Raw genomic sequence first — 13,109 nt, forward strand, 5'->3', positions numbered from 1 at the left:
GAGAATCCCTCTGGCCTCAGTTTCACATTTCTGTGGGACGGCACCAAATGACCTCCATGTCCTTTCCAGTGCTCCGATCATTTCTAGGATCCGTTCGACTGATGAGCGAGAGGTACCAGTAGACGACGTGACCTCACGTACGCGTGTGCATGCGCTGTCCTGGGAATGGGTGAGGTAGGCTAGCCTTCCTCCCACACCAGCCCCACCCCCTTGGGCCAAGAGACAGAATGCCGGGGATTAACCACCATCACCTTTTTTGCAACTGCCTCTTTGCTTTTAATCACACTGCCTGGTTTTAATTAAGCAGAGCAGCGTCTGCATCCGTCTGGCCACTGAAGCTTTGATCTCCCCATGGGGCACGCTTCTGCACTGCAGATCGTGCTCCAGGAGCCTGAAACATAAACCAGCGGGAGCCTTTGACAGTTCAGCCATTGACGAAGCTCCCGGCGGCCCCCGTACAGGTGTGTGAGAGGGCGAGGGCCCACCGAGGCACAGGGGCGGAGCAGAGGGAGGCAGGGAAGGGCAGTGACACCTGGGGCAGGATTCTCTGGCTCAGGGACGCCCCTGAGCAAATGCCTGGTAAGGACCCTGCTGGTTGCTCCGTGAGCCCGCAAATCGAGACAGGGAGAAAAACGTTCTGTTGCGGGGAGACAACGCCAAGAGTCCGCGCAAATTCAGGTGAGCCGTGGGAACCTCTCCGCGAAGGGAAAGCTCTCAGAGTCAAGTCCCCGGCGTCTAACCTCAGGACCGCTGACACGTTTTTATAAAGTTGAAAACTGCGGGGCGCCTGGGTGGCTCAGTCGGTTAAGCGTCCGGCTTCGGCTCAAGTCATGATCTCGCGGCTCGTGGGTTCGAGCCCCGCGTCGGGCTCTGCGCTGACAGCTCGGAGGCTGGAGCCCGCTTCGGATTCTGGGTCTCCCTCTCTCTGCCCCTCCTCCCCTCGTGCTCTTTCTCTGTCTCTCAAAAATAAACGTTAAAGAAATTTTTTCTTAAGTTGAAACACGAAAGGTCCACGTACCCTGTGCAGCACCTCTTCCCCGTGTATTAAGGACTCGCTGAAGGAATTCTCCGATTTACCATTAAAAGTCACCGCCCAAATCTATGTGAACAGGTAGGCTGAGACGGTTATGGGTGGACACGGGCCGGGCCCCGCCAGGACAGCGCTTGGACACAGCAAAGAGGGGCTAGAATCAGGGTACAGCTGAGGACCCTAGCAGGGCTGGCCTCTTCTCCTGCAGGAACACTCCTCCACCCCATCTGGCTAAGAACAAGGGGCAGTGGGTGTGGGGAGGGGGTGCTCCTCTCACAGAACACCGTGAACCCATGCCCGCACTTTCTGGAATGGCCTCAAGAGTTAGAGCAGCACCCACTCCTCCCATGATGAAGATCTCTTCAAACAGACTGGGATCGTGGAGGGAAGGGCGGCACCGTTTTACAGGAGGGAGTAAGCGGGAAGGACAGAGACGGAACATGACACAGGGCAGAGAGAGAGAGGAACGGACAGGCTCTGCTTGGGCGAGGGGGCGGTTAGAAGAAGGCTTGGGGAGCACAGATGCCAAAATGATCCTGCAGACTTGACAAGAAAAACGCCTCCCATTAGACACATCCTAGAGCACAGCTCCCACACAGACACTCTCCTGTCCAAAAACCAGAGACCTTCCACCATCTATGGAATAAGACCCACACTCCTCAGTGCGACATTCCATGCCTTCTATGGCAGAAGCCCCATGGAGCTTCCCAACCTCATTCTACTGAACCCACTCTGTTCCAGGGACGCCCTACCGCCTCCCTTAAGTCAATTCCAAGGCATGGTCAAGTTTAAGAACCACGGTACTGGCTTAGTTCTTAAGGGCACAGACTCTGAAGCGAGACTGTGTGAATCTGAATTTCTATGAGGTCAAAAGCAAGTTACCCAACCTCCAGGCATAGGTTTCCCTCCTGGAAAATGGGAGAAGCAGGCACGTCCACATATTCTAGGGTTATTATGAGGATTACAAGAACCTCTCCACGACAAATATCTCACAACGGTATCTGGTTCGTAACAAAGTCAAAAAGCATTTGCTTCTTCAAAATGCATATAGTCAAGGGCGCCTGGGTGGCTCAGTCAGTTGACGGTCCAACCCTTGGTTTCAGCTCAGGTCACGATCTCAGGGTTGGTGGGATCGAGCTCCACGTCGGGATCCGTGTTGCAGAGCCTGCTTGGGATTCTCTCTCCCTGTCCCTCTCCCCCGCGGGAGTGCTCCCTCTCAAGATAAATTAACTAACATTTTTAAAAAGGTGGTCTCGTGGACTTGGCCTTTCTAGACCAAACCAGCATAAAGCCGAGGGTCAGAACCCAAGAGAATCCCACAAAATGAGCAAGTCCCAGAGACGGTCTTGCAGCCGTGTCAAGCCCCCTGCCCCACGCAGCACAAAAGATTCCCCATTTCAGCTTCCCTGAGGAGAAAAAAGAACCTCTACTTTTGCTGACAGAGCAGAGGGGGTAAAACGCGCTCTTACAGAAGAGGCAAAATAAATCACCTCCAGTAACGGCCTTTTAATTCCCTGGTCCCCACGAGGAAGAAAAGAAATGAACAAAGACCAACATTCCGAGCAGCTTTTAACGGCAACGGCGTAAAGCACCTTCTCTTATCCAGAAATTCAGAGATTGAGGTTTCTGCCACCGGAGGGACTCGTGGTCGTGAGTCTTCAAACTCAGCATGACAGAAGTGTCGTACCTTTACGACGCTAGGTTCGCGCGCTTGTTGGAGACGACGTCATCTGTCTCTGAAATTGTGACCAACTGCAACTCAAGGGCCTGGGCCCCCACAAGCCTCTGTGCTGTGAGAGCATGGATATTAGGTAAACGAACTGTGTGCTCGTTGAAGACGATCTGAAAACACGGAAGTGTATGAAGAAGAAAGCCAGCAGCCCAGTACTACTTCCCACGGTAACCACTGGGTTTTTTTGTTTTTCTTTTTTAACGTTTATTCATCTTTGAGACACAGAGGGAGACAGAGCCTGAGCGGGGAAGGGGCTGAGAGAGGGAGACACAGAATCCGAAGCAGGCTCCAGGCTCCGAGCGGTCGGCATGGAGCCTGATGCGGGGCTCAAACCCACAAACCGCGAGATAATGACCTGAGCCGAAGCCGGACGCTCAACCGACTGAGCCACCCAGGCGCCCCCCAGGATAACCACGGTTAATGTTTTAGTGCATTTCCCTATCCTTCCTAACACACCGGTTTCCGTTTTGAGTTTTCTTGCTATTACAAAATGGACATCCTATTCAGGTGAATTCTACATGCTACTTGACCTACATCATAAAAGCTCCCCCCGCCCCAATTCTTGCAACTTAGGAGAACATCAATCTTCCCTTATGTGGCCACATAATTATTATAATTATGTGCTAGTTATCCATTTAGAGCATCGAAGTGCCAAATCCACGATGCTACCACAGGCTTTCTCTCTGATACTGGAGCTGGACCCTGCAAATTGTGCAAATTGTCCACCATGGTAGCCGGCAGCCAAACACAGTTGAGCATTCGGCACATGGCTGGTGTGAACAGAGATGTGCTCTAAAGTACAAAACGCACACCAGATTTTGAAGAATTAGTACAAAAACATAAAGTATCTCAATAATTTTATACTGATCACATGTGGAAATGCTATTTTAGATATAGTGGCTTATCAAAATTAATGCGACCTGGTTCTTTTCGCTTATTTATTTATTTATTTATTTATTTATAGGAGAGAGAGAATGAATCCCAAGCAGGCTCCCCTGGTTCTTTTCGCTTATTTATTTATTGATTGATTGATTGATTGATTGATTTGATTTGATTTGATTTGTAAGAGAGAGAGAATGAATCCCAAGCAGGCTCCCCGCTCAGCACTCAGCCTGACACAGGGCTCGATCCCACGACTCTGGGATCCTGACCTGAGTTGAAATCAAGAATCCAAAGCTCAATCGATTGAGCTACCCAGGCGCCCCTGGTTTTGTTTCTTCAAATGTGGCTACTAGAAAAATTTAAATCACATATGTGACTTGCATTCTATTTCTACTGGACTCAGCTGCTGGGAACACTCCTTTGCCAGCTGGCACAACGTTGGTCTCGTCAGTAGAGGGTGCTGGAAGGACACCGTGGTAAGAAGGGTTTCTCTTTGAGGTTCTAGTGCTTTCCTTCTTGCTTCCCTGACACAGCAGGCGACTTCCTGGCTCATGGAATGTGGGAGGCTCTGTGGCATATACCCTCCCCTCACCAGTCCTGCTGGTGCCCCAGTGACTTCCCTACCACCCGGTGGCTCCCCCCCTCCACACACAGACACACACACACTCTCTCTCAAGAAGTCTAAATCTCAACTTTGGGGGACTCTCCTTCCTAGCTGATCCTTCCTTGAACATTCTCCCTTAGCCCTACAGCTAGAAGTTGCTCTTGTAGTCTGCAAAATTCTCTTTACCCCTCTTGTACTTAGTTCTCATATACTAATTTTTTTTTAAGCTTTTTTATTTTGAGAGAGAGCACGCGAGCGAGTGCGGGGGGAGAGGTGGGAGGAGAGAATCCCAAGTAGGCCGTGCTCTCCGAGTGAGGAGTTAGATGTGGGGCTGGAACTCACTGACTGTGAGGCTATGATCTGAGCCACCCAGGAGCCCCTAGTTAATAATTCTTTATATTAAATTTTCCCTGGCCAAATTAATGGTATGGTTTCTGTCTCCTGACTGGAGCCTACACAGATAAAGTAGAAGTCACTGTCAGACTGCCGGCGGGGCTCCCAACACTTGCTACGTGCCTTCCACTCACCTCTGTCTGGTCTTTTCTCCAGTACGATCTTCCCTGTCCCCCACTGTCCATTCCCTAAAGGCAGAAATGCTTCCCGCTGCACCTCCACCCTGTTACCATCACTTGGGGAGCATCTGAAGAGCTCCAGTTAATAAGTCAATCAAGAGAAGGGGCACCTGGGTGGCTCAGTCAGTTAGGCGTCCGACTTCAGCTCATCTCGCAGTTTGTGAGTTCAAGCCCCGCGTCAATTCTGTGTCTCCCCCTCTGTCTGCCCCTCCCCTGCTCATGTTCTGTCTCTGTCTCAAAAATAAATAAAAACATTTAAAAAAAAAACTTTTAAAACATAAGTCAATCAAGAGCTATGCCTTGTATTCATGCAGCAAATATTTACTTAGCTTCTGTTACATGAGGGTAGCGTGCTGTTGGGTGGAGGATGACTGTGGGAAGAAGGGAAAGGCCACACGCAGGAGAGACAGACAGACAGACGGACGAACGGAGGAAACAAACTGGCTTCAAGCACCTACTAGCCAAGCCAATAAAAATAATGGATGCTACAAATCACTATAATATAAAACAACAGGGAAGTGAATAATTACAAAAACAAAAGCAGCCACTAATCCACTCTGGGTGCCCCAACGGGCCACAGGAAAATACATATAAAGGAAACAAAAAGAACTTTTTGGAACTGGCTCTCCTCACCCCAGGCTGCCCTCACCCCTCTAGGAATCCAGCCAGCCTCTTCTTAATCAAAGGTTCTGCTCTTCATCATTAGCTCTGAATCTGTGTCTGCATAGACCTGGCCCCTCCTCTCACACTGGCCTCTGCCTTCCCTCCCAAGCCACGGGCAAGCTACACACCCAGGGACCCTCCTGGGGACGGAGGCATCAGAATCAGCGCCCGACCCCAACTTCACCCCAACTCCTATCGTTAATAGAACATTATTACCTGCTCCCACAGAAATCGGAGCTCTAGAATTCCTAGGATTCTTTCTAGTAGATTCCAGTTCTCTGCTAAAGTTCTCCACCTCATCTTGTCCCGGAAGCTTACTCATCACTGTTCTTTTCAAGTCCACGTGTGGCAGCCACAAGGCACCAAGATCCTGAGCAGGCCTATTTCTTCTGGGTTTTAGCTTGTTTTTCATCTGGTCGGACTCTCTAACCATCTGGTCACGTTTCTTTGACTGTCCCACATCGTACAGGAAAAACTAGTGCGTGAACGTGAGGCTCTGGAAAACCTGATCTTCCTCCAGACAGGAAGGATGTGCTTTTCGCAGGCAAGTAGCTAGAGAGGCACCACCTTGATCCAACCGAGCCGGTCAGAAGCTAAGTGTCCACCTTGTAAGGGCTGGTCCACTTCCCGTTTGCCCTCGCTCCCAGCATGCAACCTGTCGGGGCTCCAGGCTCAAAGCAGGCGGTGTTTACCAGGACCCCTTGGTAAACTCCCCGTCTTGGGCAAGCGCTGAACCACAATTTGTGTCCCCACTTGTGCGAGATCACTGAAAGCCCTGTGTACCTATGTGGCCTCTGCCACAGGACAGCAAACAAGTGAGAGGAAAGTAGAGCCTGGTGTCGGGCTCACCTGTCCTTCCCTCTTCCCCAGGCCTCACGGCCTCAGCAGCCTCCAGACCTTCCTTGTGTACACACACACACACACACACACACACACACACACACACACAGTACTCCTGGTGGAAGGACTGGTGGGATACAAACCACTCGGACAAAACCAGGAAAACCCCAAGAAGCAAACAGCTGGCCGTATGCAGAGCTCCTCAGTCCAAACTCCAGGCTCTTCTCTGTTCAGACGTTCCAGCCCTTTCCATCTCTGGGCTGCCTCCCTTCTGTGTGCAAATGCATGGTTTCTTAGTTATACCCAGTCTGCAGTGGCCACCGTGTCTCAGTCCCCCGCCTTCCACCCTGAGCACAAACCTTAGGTTTTTTTTTTAAATTTTAATGTTTATTTATTTTTGAGAGAGAAAGACAGTGTGCGAGGGGGGCAAGGGCAGAGAGAGAGGGAGGCACAGAATCTGAAGCAGGCTCCAGGCTCTGAGCTGTCAGCCCAGAGCCCGATGCGGGGCTCGAACTCATGAGCCGTGAGAGGGGGCCCCTCGGTGGCTCAGTCGGTTAAGCATCTGACTTCGGCTCAGGTCATGATCTCACGGTTCGTGAGTTCCAGCCCCACATCAGGCTATGAGCTGCCGGCTCAGAGCCCAGAGCCTGCTTCAGATTCTGTGTCTCCCTCTCTCTTCCCCTCCCCGTCCATCATTTAAAAAAAATTTAGAAAAGAAAAAAGGAAGACATCTACAGAGTTGCTCCACTGCTCGAGTGGGGGGTGGGGGCCACTCACGGGGTGAGGGGGCTGCTGGGCTGCTTCCTGTCTCTCAGGGACATGGTTTTCCTGGAATTTTGTTTGCAAACTCATCTTGGGAGTCTTCCCTCCTTATTTGCTTCTGCTGACAGCAAGGCTGGGCCTTGCCCTATCGGGTATGCAACTGTGAACGAGGCTGGAAGGCAGGCTTTTAGGAACTTCTCCTTTATGGACCACAAAATGCAGGATATCAATCATATCTGTGGTGCCATACAGTGCGGGTCCCATCGCAGAGGACCACCGTGATGCCTCCAGTGTCCCAGCAAGGACCACGGCCCTAACGCCACCTTCCTGCCGGAGTCGGGTCCTGCTCTCCCACCATGTGTCAGAGGCACGGACACCCTTTTCTGGGGCCGGCTGTGAAGTCTGAGACATCACCACCAACCCCACTTCCACTCCTGGTCCAAAAACTGCCCCCCTCTTGGTTTTGAATTCAATTATGTTTAAAAAAAAAAAAATGTTTCCATGTGTTTGGGACAGAGGAGAGACCGTTCTCAATCTGTTTACTATATTTGTAAAAAGTCCACAGAGAAATGTTAATATGGCCCTCTTAAGTATTAAAAAACTTGCATTCTTTTTAAAAATGCTATAAAGGGGCACCTGGGTGGCTCAGTCGGTTAAACATTCGACTTTGGCTCAGGTCATGATCTCGCGGTTCGTGGGCTCAAGCCCTGCATCAGACCTGTGTCTCCCTCTCTCTCTGCCTCTCCCTGCTCGTGCTTTCTCTCAAAGATAAACAAACATTAAAAAGTTTTTTAATGTTATAAATGTGTTAATATGTACATATACTTAATGACAAATGCATAGGAAAAAGAAAAGACCAGGAGCATACAGTCTGTTAAGTGTTAAATGATAACTCTGAGGGGCACCTGGGTGGCTCAGCTGGTTGAGCGTCCGACTTTGGCCAGGTCCTAATCTCATGGTTCATGGGTTCGAGCCCCGAGTCGGGCACTGTGCTGACTGCTCAGGGTCTGTGTCTCCCTCTCTCTCTGCCCCTCCCCCGCTCAGATTCTGTCTCTCTCAAAAAATGAATAAACATTTAAAGACAAAAATGACAACTCTGAATGTTAGATAATTTTACTTTTGGCTTAAACACATTTTCTGTAATCGTTAATATGGCATCCAGGATGTTTCTCTTGAGCGCACAACCCAAAGGGAAATGAATGATACAGTTTCAGGCAGTTTGAGATGCCCCCCTCCACCTCCCTGCTCACAGCCCCCAGACAAATTGGCCCTTGAGGGCGGACAAGCTACTGGCCTACGGGAGAAAAGAGTTAAGAGCAGAGGCCAGGCCTGTCGTCAGAGGCTACTAAAGAGGGGAGGATTTAAGAGCTCCCTGAGGACAGCACCAGCTTAGAAAGACACAAAGTGCTAATGGGCATATTTGTCACTCCCTCCCTAACGAGCACAGACCTCAGGAAGATATACAGCCTGAAGGAGGGAAAGTGAGCTGGATCAGCCTACAGGAGAAAGCAAGCACAGAAGAAAGCTAACGATCTGAAGTTAGTAACGGCTTCAACACAACTTCCATAGAAAGGCCTTCCCGACGCCCCCAAACTACAACAGGGTGCTGGTAGGTTCCCACCACGCCTCTTACTATTTCGTCACTGCACCTGTCACAATTCACAAGTTCATGAAACTGCGACAATGTTCTGGGTGTATTTAGGTCCCTGCCCGCCCCTCTGGGCAAGCCCAGGAACTCCAGGACCCTGTCTATCCCCTTCCCTGCTGAAGACCCCAAGCCCAGTAAAGTTCTCTTAAATGAATGCTGCGTACAAGCAAAAACATTACTTTTAATATTCCTTGTTGCTAAGCAAACTTTATGTACCTTCATTTTGTGAAAAGAAAATAACCCGAGCCATTCGTGGTCTCTGGCTAAAGTAGGGATGACTCCGGGGCCTCATCTACCCCAGGGACACGCTTAGTGATCCAAGGTGCCAGCGGAAGGCAGACAGCACAGGGAAGTCACCGCCCTCTCCCCCTTCAAGCAGACAAGACAGCACAGGTGGCAAACTGATGACCTTAACCTGGATTAGCTGGATCCACAAGAGTGGAAACTTTAAGGAAATGGAAGGCGGGACATCCTGTTTGAGGCACCTGTGGGTCCTTTAATCCTCTTTAGAAAAGCACAGGCACATCATCATGCACGCAAAGTGTTCCCACACACACAGATCTGGTCTCTTTACACAACCTGTCTGAACAGGGAGGCCCTGCAGGGAGGGACTCTGCCCAGTTTACAGGCTGGGGAAGGTAAGCGGAGCCCAGAGGGACAACTGGGCCGGAGCACCTGCTGTGGGAGCCGCAGCCCTGATCTACGGAGCCCGGAACAGGTTGAAGGAAGAGGAGGGACAGACCAGAAAGGACACCTTTCTCATGATTACTTGTGCTTTGTGTTGTGACAACAGTCCAGGCCTTCGGGAAAGGTGAGCGCTTTGAATAAAATAAAACTAATGAATAAGAAATAAAGGGAGTGACCTCCTAACCTGACCCCAGGGTTCAGAAAACACTGAAGTCTGTGCTGATCATTATCCCTGATGGCTCCTGAGGGATGAGAATTAACGTTTTTGGTTTCAGCGAGGAGCGCACGGGCTCGTGGAGGGATGGACAGTCCTTCCTGGCTTCTGGGTCTCGGGTCTATCATTGGGAAGAGATCATTTCCAACGGGAAAACTGCTTAGAACCTTATTTTTCACGGAGATGCTTCTTACTGGACACTGACTTCTCTCCGTTTGAGTCTCCCCCGGGCCCTGCTGTTTTGCTCCTGACCCATCAGCCCCTGGCCTCCCTCTGAGAGGGTCACTCTGGACCTGTGGTCCCGTCCGATGAACACCATCAGTCTTAGCCAAAGTCATGGGGAGGATGCTGGCCGATTCCTGGGGCAGCAAAGACAGTCAGATGCCCTAACTTCTCTTTCTCTCCCACCTTCTGCCAAAGTTTCTCCGGATAAAGTCAGGTTCAGGGGATGGGTCCAGAGCATCGCTCCTGTCTTCCTATTCCACACACTCTTCATATTTTACTTTGCTTCGGTTTTTGTTAAAGCAAAACTTTCTATCAGAAGGACCGTCCCTCTTCCTGTCACAGCAGCCTACCTCCCAAACGACACATACTTTTCTCCTTGACCTTTCTCGGGGCTCCCAGGGTTCCAGTCCTAAGACCGTGTACTTAGAAAGCTCAACCGCCTAGGGGCGCCTGGGTGTCTCAGTCGGTTAAGTGTTCAACCCCTGTTTTCGGCTCAGGTCATGAGCTCACGGTTTGTGAGTTTGAGCCCCACATCTGGCTCTGCGCTGACAGCAGGGAACCCGCTTGGGATTCTCTTTCTCTCTTTCTCTCTCCCCCTCTCTCTCTGCCCCTCCCCCACTCACACGGTCTCTCAAACTTAAAAAAAAAAAATTACTAATAAACTCATTTAAAAAAAAAAAAAAGCTCAACCACCTTGAAAACCAAATAATGCCCTTGGTTTCCACAGGCATGTTTCCCCTGCTAAGTTATTGTTCTCCCAAAGTCAAGCCTCCACCAGAAAGAAAAGAATGTGCAAATGTCAGAAGCAGGAAGAAACTGCCACAATACAGGCAATCCTAAAAATCAAATGGTGCCTTCAATGGAGAGGCAGGCAATAAATCCATGAGTGAACGAATGGTCCCAAGAATCAATCCTCACCTTATTTCCTGAGTGGGTCCCTGGGCTGCACACATCCCAAGCCTCAAAGCTGTCTACCGTGGACTGAGAAAGGTGTTTTTGTCCCCTCTCCTCTCCCGCCTCCAGAAACACTCTGAGATCATGAGTGGAAGGTGTTAGGAGTGCCGACTTTGTTAATTACAAGGTAATGATTCTACTTCCTTTAAACCTGCAAAGTGCCAGGGAGTACAAATTAAAATCGTTTAAACTTCCTAAAAGTGAACTTAGAGATTGTCTTTAGTAGAGTAACTCTCTGGTTAAAAAAAAAATAAAAAAAAAAAAAAAAAAAGGAAGATACTCTGCAGGGCACCCAGGCACAAGTGAAAGGTGCCTTTTGGGTTCAGAAATAAATTTTGTGTGTGTCACATAACCACGTGTGGCACTGAAACGTTTACCTTGAGTTTGTCATCTCACATTCCTTTAAGGTCCCACCTGCAAATCGGCCACAGTACAAACGGGAAGCAGGGCCTCTGCACTGCAAAGCTCTGAAATTTTAATAATTTCCTACATGCTACTCAGCTATGACTATTAAAGGAGACGAACTTAGATGATTCATAAAGAAAATATTTATGAAAACAATTACAAGCACAATTAGGAATTTTTCTCAGAAATCTCTTAATCACTGTTTAATTGAACCCTGATCTCAACATCAGATTTTTATTAAACTTGTTTCTGCGCTTGGGGCGCTTGGGGCGCCTGGGTGGCTCAGTCAGTTGAGCATCTGACTCTTGACTTCGGCTCAGGTCATGATCTCACGGTTTGTGAGTTCGAGCCCTGCATCAGGCTCTCTGCTGGAAGCATGGAGACTGCTTGGGATTCTCTCTCTCCTTTTCTCTCTGTGCCTCCTCCCCTCCCATATGCGCGCTCTCTCTCTCTCTCTCTCTCTCTCTCTCTCCCCAAACAAATAAACTTTAAAACAAAGCAGTTTCTATGCTTTGACTTCGGAAAAACAACCCCTTTTGGACCCTTCTGCAAACATTAAGCTCAGCTTGACTCCAGAAGCCTTTGTGAGCCTGCTTTTCCTCAACCGTGGCAGTGCCTCAGCCCCTGCCCCCCATCCACTTTGGGGCAAGAAGGAAACTTCCCTGGGGCTGCTTTCAAATTACCACAGGACTGTTCTTGGTTGTTTTCCTGTCCTTTAACGAGTTTCTCTGCTTTCTTAATATGAGACCAAGGGTGGGGGGGGGGGGAAGGCAGCTGGGGGCAAGTGTGGGGTTAGGGAGGTGGGCCTGTGAACTACATGTCTAAGCTGAAAGCAAAACATTTCATAAGTGGATTCTAAACAAGGTATTTTTTCACTGAACTCTCACCCAGAATAGGAATAGTCACAACGGTCTTGGATAGAATTTCCAAACCATTTTCTCAGAGATTCCACATCTCTTGTACTCAACATCCTGGATAAAACGTGGAGAAGTCTTTGAACGGAATGCTCAGGTAGTATTACAACCAATGAACAAGCTGGTGAGGCGACTGATGAGGGTCTACCCGTGGCTGTCAAAGGCCAAAATGAGGTGCAGCGTGATCTGCAAGCACAGTGTCCTCACTCGGCCACACTCACGTTCTTCCACTCTCTCCTGACCTCCCCGGTCACGTGGGGCCTTCACCTCGCCCCAGGAGGAATGCCAAGATCCATACCGACAAGGGGAATTACTTTGCTTTTCTCCTTTTGTTTTCAGTAGTTTCAGGTGCTTGCCATCACGATTAACAGGAACATGAAGGAGTCCCCAAAGAGGTAAAACACAGCGTAGCCTCATAACCCCCCAGCAAGATCAACTGCGATGGGCCGCCATGTTGGGCCGTGTGCCTGTCTGGCTTAGGAACTTGGGTGAAGAGTAAAAATCACAGTTGAGGCTGAGGTACATCACATTTTCACTAAAATTTATCAAAACGAAAACAAAAACCCCTGCTTGGTGAAAAGAAGGACCGATGCGTGCCTTTGGTACATAAATAGAACATCAAACCATCCCCATACTATACAGAATCCTGATAATGCAGGGGGCACCCACGTCATAATAAGCTCCTTAATTAACACCAGTCAGGTAAAAAGGGCTCTCAAATGTCCACTCGTGCTTGAGGAAGAAAGGTCTGAGAGTGGCCACTATCAGCGTTCCTTGTTTATCACAAAAATACTGCTCAGTACGGGGCACCTGAGTGGCTCAGTCGGGTAACTGACCGACTCTTAATTTCAGCTCAGGTCACGATCTCGTCATTCGTGACTTTGAGCCCTGCATCGGGCTCTGAGCTGACAGTGCGGAGCCTGCCTGGGATTCTCTCTCTCTCTCTCTCTCTCTCTCTCTCTCTCTCTCTCTCTCTC

General features: G+C 49.6%; 1 protein-coding gene and 1 long non-coding RNA gene across 4 annotated transcripts in view; one reads left to right on the forward strand and one right to left on the reverse strand.

Moving 5' to 3' along the window:
- Positions 1-13,109, reverse strand: part of CUNH1orf226 (chromosome unknown C1orf226 homolog) — a 252,274-nt gene that overhangs the window by 135,344 nt on the left and 103,821 nt on the right. The gene's annotated exons all lie outside the window — the stretch shown is intronic.
- LOC121020948 (uncharacterized) lies at positions 8,110-10,754 on the forward strand. The gene is made up of 2 exons (XR_005786375.1): positions 8,110-9,544; positions 10,587-10,754. It is a non-coding gene; the product is annotated as an uncharacterized LOC121020948 (long non-coding RNA).

Source organism: Herpailurus yagouaroundi, unplaced genomic scaffold, assembly GCF_014898765.1.
Source record: "Herpailurus yagouaroundi ecotype Mexico unplaced genomic scaffold, PumYag 253, whole genome shotgun sequence".
NCBI classification, from domain to species: Eukaryota; Metazoa; Chordata; class Mammalia; order Carnivora; family Felidae; genus Herpailurus; species Herpailurus yagouaroundi.